Source organism: Dipodomys spectabilis, unplaced genomic scaffold (assembly GCF_019054845.1).
Source record: "Dipodomys spectabilis isolate Male_0828 unplaced genomic scaffold, ASM1905484v1 ptg000042l, whole genome shotgun sequence".
In the NCBI taxonomy this organism is placed as follows: Eukaryota; Metazoa; Chordata; class Mammalia; order Rodentia; family Heteromyidae; genus Dipodomys; species Dipodomys spectabilis.
This window is the reverse complement of record NW_024870719.1, coordinates 2,660,645-2,667,339: the sequence shown is the minus strand read 5'-3', so window position 1 is coordinate 2,667,339 and position 6,695 is coordinate 2,660,645. Positions and strand designations below refer to the sequence as shown.

At 46.4% G+C, this 6,695-nt stretch overlaps 1 pseudogene; it reads right to left on the bottom strand.

Moving 5' to 3' along the window:
• Positions 1–295: 295 nt before the first annotated feature.
• LOC122106500 lies at positions 296–1,913 on the bottom strand (annotated as a pseudogene).
• Between the last annotated feature and the right edge of the window lie 4,782 nt (positions 1,914–6,695).

Below are 6,695 nucleotides of genomic sequence, written 5' to 3'. Positions count from 1 at the left end.
TGATAATTTAATCTTGTACTTATTAAAAGTTCTTATAAAATAATCTAAAATGCATTCAAAGATTCTATAAAGAGGCAGTGTGCCAATGTGGGCATCCTCCAAATCTGAGATTTAATCAGTTTCTGGTTCCGAGAATAAGATCGTTTCTTTCATTGCAAAGCTGAGAAGGATTACAAGAGAGTTTGTTAGTTTATTATGCCAGTGCTTGGGTTTGAACTCAGGGCCTGGGTAACATCTCTAGACTTTTTTTTTTTTTTTTTTTTTTTTTTTGCGTGTGAGCAGCATTTATTGGGGGGTCACTCCTTCAGGGAGAAGTGCATCTTGTCATTGATCATCTTGCGCTTGGGGTTGAGGCGCTTGAGGATCTGGGCCAGCACGTTCACCGTCTGCTCGCTGCTCAGCCCTGTCTTCTTGGTCTGGAACTTCTTCAGCAGGTCCTTCGTGGTCATGGGCTTCCGCATCCTCCGTCACCTGCACGTCACCGCTGCTCGGAGTGGACTTGCCCGAGGGCGGCTGTGGGGTGGACTTCCCAGATAGGCTTTGTGGCCCATCAAGCCGCAAGCGCTTGGCGGCTGGTGTCTCGCTGCTGCGCTTGCCCTGCTCTGGCTGGCTGGCTGCTGCACGCAGGGTGGACGATGTGCTGCCAGCCTCGGTGCTGGGTGTGCCCGGCCGGCTGTTGCCCTTCGAGCTGCCTCCTGACGGCTTCCGCTCTCTCTTGGGGGGCGTCTTCTTCTTCGCCATGAAGAGGGCCGAGGAGGCCTCGCTGTCAATGTCGCTCTCCTCTGAGCTGTCTGACTCCTCGCTGCTATCTTTCTCGCGCTTCTTCTCCTGTGGGGTGGGCGCCTTCTTCTCCTCCTCCTCCTTTTCCTCCTCGGGCGGCTTCTCCTCCTCGCTCTCCTCACTGCTCTCGCTCTGCTCATCCACGCCTTTGGGGCCCTCTTCCTGCCCTCGGCCTCCTCATCTGGAGAGCTGGAGCCATCGGACATGTAGTCCACTTCCTGGCCCTCAAAGTCCCCGTCATCACTGTCCTCGAAGGCCTCGTCGTCCGAGCCCTTCTTCTTCTTCTTCTTCTTCTTCTTCCTGCCCGCCTTGCTCAGGGGGGCCTTCTTCTTGCTCTTGGGGGCTTTGCTGCCCTCCTCGCCGCTGGCATCGCTGGCATCCGAGGACATCTCCAGGTCGTCCTCCAGGTGGTGGACGCGCAGCTCGCTGGCCTTCTTGCGGCTGCGCTTCCCCTTCTCCTCCTCATCCTCATCCTGGTCCTGGCCTGCGTGATACTGAAGTGGCTCAGAACCTGGTTCCTCCTCTCCCACTCCTCCTCCGCCTCCTCGGCAGTGAGTGTGCCGTGCCGGGCCAGTGGCATGAAGCTGTACCAGTTGTGGACAGGGAAGGCTTCAAAGGCTCCATCAGCGCACTGCGTGAAGATGTAGTAGGAAGTGTTCTCTGTCACGCCTCCCTTCTTTATGCCCTTGAACTTCCGGCCAGACTTGCCGTGGACGCGCAGCAGCCAGGGCTGGGCCTCGGGCCGGAACTCCTTCAGGATGATGCCGCCCTTCTTGCGGCGTGCCTCCTCCCGCAGCTTCCGGTTGAACTCACTGCCTGCACCCGACTCTGGCATCTCCTCTTCCTGGTAAATCTTGTTGCTCAGGTCCCGCTCTAGCCGGGCCTGATTCCATGTAGCAAAATTGACTTTATCAGCTGCATTGAAAGCCATTATGTTATATTTTTTCGTGGTGTTCTTGGGCACGCGGACGACGTGCTCCGTGACGCTCTGGCTGCCGGGGCCTAGCGCCGCCATGACTAGCGAGCAGATGCTTCTCGTCCTCAAGGGAGTCTGTGTCTCTCCGTGCCCAGGCCACCGTCCCCTCGGGACCCGAGCACCGGGCACCAGCCGACCCACTCCGAGGGGGACTAAAAAGAAACTACCCATCTCTAGACTTTTGCTCAAAGCTAGAGCGTTACCACTTGAACCACAGTTCCACTTCTGGCTTTTTTGCGGGGGGGAGGGGGGGGGAGTTAATTGGAGATAAGAGGTTCACAGACTTTCCTGATGGGATTGATTTGAAACCATGATCCTCAGATCTCAGCTTCCTGAGCAGCCAGGATTATAGGCATGAGCCACCAGCATCTGGCAGATAACAAGATTTTTGAGGTTAGCATGAGCTACATGGGAAACTGTCTTTTTGATTTTTTTAAATCAAAAAGAAACCAAAAAGATTGCTCCTTGACTCAGAGAAGGCAGAAGGCTCTTAAGTCTTTGGAAGTCAAGAGTAAGCAAGATCCAGGTGTCAGACGTGGGGCCAGTCAGCCCCCACAGCCTACAGCTGTCAAGGTCCATGCCGCTTCCAAGCAACCAGAGTTTAGCAAAGAATTATAAGAAGAGGAAATCTGTTAGCATGTCACTATGGCAGAACTGTTGTGAGCCAATATGGATCCTAGATACAAGCTTAAATCAATTTCACTTGTCTTGCTTAAAGCTCTAAAATTTTCCTTTTTGTAATGGAGAAGAAAAAAATCATGTGAGACTTAAAGAGGTCTCACTTGATGTAACATGCAAATGTACGATAGAATGGCATGTCACCACACTTCGCAGTCTCCATGTTGGCTCTATTGAGCATTCCCCCAGTCCCAACTAAATGAGGATAAGGATGTATCCGGATGGTAAGGGTTAACCAAATGCTATATACAATCATTTGACTCCTGGGAAGCAAGATGGGCTATGAGATAGCGGGTAACAGCAGGTTGGAGAAGAAAGAAAAAAAAGATGTAAAGATGTAACAAACCACATAGCCTTACTCAGACCGTGGGAATGAAGTTTTGCCTCTTTTTCCCTGTTTGGTATTATATTCCCATGGCTGCTGGTTGTTTTAATGGAAGTTACAGCCACAGCAAAAACAAAGACTTGAATGGTGAGCACTTTGATAACCTTTATACGAGAGAGAGGGTGCAGCCTCTTCCAAAGGAGTTGCCAATCATTGGGGGGGGGGGGGGGGGGGGGGGACAGCTGGGGAAGGATCAGTCTTATCTCTCCGGACACACCAGTATCCAGATTGCGACTTATGTAGCTGCCCACTTGTGAAGGTGACAAATGGGCTGTGTGCACTCTGCTCGTGAGAATAGAGAGAAGAGGCAGCCAAGACGGGAACAGAGGGGCCCTTCCCAAGAGAATGATCATGAACCCCATTCCCCACACACACAAAAGAACTCACTATCTTATTAACACGGTAGGATTTTATTAAATCCTGAATAGCAGGGAAAAGTAGGTTTCCTTTGGTTTCCTCTTGAACCTGTCATCAATATGGCAAAAGAGTTGTTTCTTCCAGATGTGAGATAGAGCCACTGGAACCCCTGCATACACTAACCATGCCCTTTTGGAAGCAAATAAACACGTTAATGCAGAATTAAGTGAAATCCACTAGAAAGAGCACTAGAAAAGAAGAGATTGGCACTTCTTAAACAGATTAGCACTAATTATGAATCAATGGCAGCAGAAATGTCCATGGCATTTGACAATTTTCAAAGTAATTTCTCAAAAATTATCTCATCAGATCTTCAAATATTTCTCTCTTGGGTAACCTGTTCCTGTGGCATGTTACCTAACCTCTCAAAAGTTCACTTCCAGCCAGGTATCAATGGCTCATGCTTATAATCTAGCTACTCAGGAGGCTGAGACTCTAAGAAACTCTCAAGAGTTCAGAGCCAGTCAGGAAACTCAGAGTTTCCTGCAACAACATAAAAAAGGCCAGAGGTAGAGGTGTGTCTCAAGTAATAGAGCACCAACCTTGAATGAAAAAGCGAAAATCCTGAGTTCAAGCCCCAGTACCAGCACAAAAAAATAAATTCCCTCTGCTTTAAAATTAGCAATACTCCCATTTGCTTAACAGCAAATGTTTCCAGGCACCACAGTTAGAAATTTCTGGCCACTAAATATTTCGGTACATGACTATACAGATACACATTATGCATGCTTCTTACTGGCTAGCTATAGCCTGTATTGATAATTCTGTATGGCCCACTACAATAAATAACCAAATGGCCCTTGGCAGAAAAAAGATTCCCCAACCTATCCTTCACTTAGTAAGGATCCGTGAAATCTCATTCACCATACAGGCCTTCAGCATCAGTTCCTGGGGATCTAGGTCTGCTCACATCACACCAAAAGAAGCCTGGGCTGGAAAGTGTCTCCTTCCACCTGTCACATGCCCGTGCTGGATCCAGTTCCCATGCCTGGCTGGACAGAGCTTTTCAGACAATGACACAGACTGACACAACAAAAAAGAAAATGGCCTCATTTCTGGCTGATTTTCACACATACCAGGCAAGTGCTGTACCACTGACTCACGTCCTCAGCGCACCCCGCCCTTCCCCCCCCCCTCGAAAATGGTTCATTTCTGTTCACCTCTCATTAAGTCCTTGATATTTCCAGACCTTGTCTATATTTGTTTGTGAGCCATTAGTTGAAATGAAAAATGGTTCCATATGAAACCTTCAACTGGGAAGGAGCTCTTTTTAAAAACACACAAACGAAGGAACTACAAAATAGCCCATCTTCTCATTGAAATTCTAACAAGTCACAGGAAAACAAAACTTATTATTGACTAAGTTTTATTCTTAGCACCAGTTAAGTAAGTGTAAAGCCTTCCCTTGTTGATTTCTAAGATTAAAATCAATAAAACTGTCCATAATCTATACCTCTCAAGCTTACCACCCCATAGCAGCTCAGACAAGAGTCATTAGATTTCTGCCTGACTGGCAGGAAAACTGTTTCACTTTGGATCAAAATCTTGCTAGTGGACTCAATTACACTTTCTCTGTTCTCCCTATTAACACTTAGCAATTGCTTCTGTGTTATATTTTGTTCAAACTATCAAAATGCTATCCCTATAATTTCTAGTAGAAAGGATCCAGAGCTTAGAGTTTAGACAATAGAGTTAAGAATCATTCTCCCAGTTTCACATTCCTCTAAAATCCTCTTCTTGGAAAAATTTTAAATGTGAGTCAGGTGCCAGTGGCTCATGCTTATAATCCTAGTCACTCAGGAAACTGAGATTTGGGGATTTCGGTTCAAAGCCAGCCCAGGAAGAAAAGTCCATGGCTCCCTTACCTCCAACTAACCAACAAAAAGTCAGAAATGGGCTGGGTGCTGGTGGCTCACACCTATAATCCTAGCTACTTAGGAGGCTGAGATCTGAGGATCACAGTTCAAAGCCAGCCTGAGCATCATGAGACTCTTATCTCCAAAATAACGACCAGAAAACTGGAAGTGGCACTGTGGCTCAAGTGGTAGAGCACTAGCCTTGAGTTGAAGAGCTCAGGGACAGTACCCAGGCCCAGGGTTCAAGTCCCACAACTGAAAAAAGAAAAAAAAAAGAAAAAGGAAAAGAAAAGAAAAAAGGTCAGAAATCGAGCTATGGCTCAAATGGTTTAGTGCCAGCCAGAAGCAGACAGTGTCCAGGTCCCAAGGGACAGTGTCCAGGTCCCAAGTTCAAGCCCCAGTACAAGCACAACACACAAAAATTTTAAATGTGATATTTTTCTTCTTCATCCTAACCATGGTGGGGATGGAGGAAGAAATCATCCTATAATTTGAAGCCTAGATCACTAAAAGCCAGATAATAATTATTGATTTAGAAAACAGAATTTAGAAGAGACTCTGTGTCCTGTACGTAAAGGAGACTACTGTGTACATCCTGATACCAATTTCACCAAATAGCTCATTTTGAAACAAGATCACTTCTAATGGCTTTACTTTTGTCCCTCTGTCCTCAGTCATGGGGCTTGAACTCAGTACCTGGGCATTGTCTCTGAGCCTTTTTGCTTAAGGCTATCAGTCTACCCCTTTGACCCACAGCTCCACTTCCAGTTTTCTGGTGGCTAATTGAAAGTAAGACTCTCATGGACTCCCTGCCCAGGCTGGCTTTGACCTTTGATCCGCAGATCTCAGCCTCCTGAGTAACTAGGATTATAAAAATAAGCCACCAGAGCTTGGCTTGGCTTAACTGACTTTTATTATTTTTATGTTAAGAATTTTATGTCATCTCCCATGAAAGCATTTGATATTTCATTTAAATAGGCTGCAAAAGGCTGGCCACTTCAGTAAAGAGTACGTGGCAGGTGGGAAATGAATTTTCAGGGATTGTTGTACACCAACTCTATAGTAACATTTATTCCAGGAGATTCATATCATCACCAAAATGCACCAGATAGCAAAAAGAAAGCATTGGTTAAAACAAGTTGCATGCCTGTTGCCAGAGACTGTCCATTTGTTTAAACAATAAAACTAAATACGAAATAGAAGTTCATGATAAGCCACTGCCATTCCTCAAGATCCACTTGTTAGGCCTGGTGTTAGGGCACACACCTCTCATCCCAACTATGTGCAAGGGATAGGTAGGAGTTCTGAGGCCAGGCAAAAAAAAAAGCATGAGCCCCTATCTGAAGAATGACAAAAGTAAAACGGGATGGGGAATGGTTAGAGTGGTAGAGTGCTTGCTTGGCAAATGCAAGGTTCTGACTTTGAGCCATAGTACCAAAATAAAAAAAAATTCATCTGTTTTCTGTCACCAAGGTACCATGCAAACTGAGCTGCCCGATATAAATTGTGTTTTATCTGACCCAAAAAACCAGAAATTTGGATGCATGCAGCATTCCCACAGTCAATGGGAAGTGATATGGCACAGGATTTGGATAAACTATGC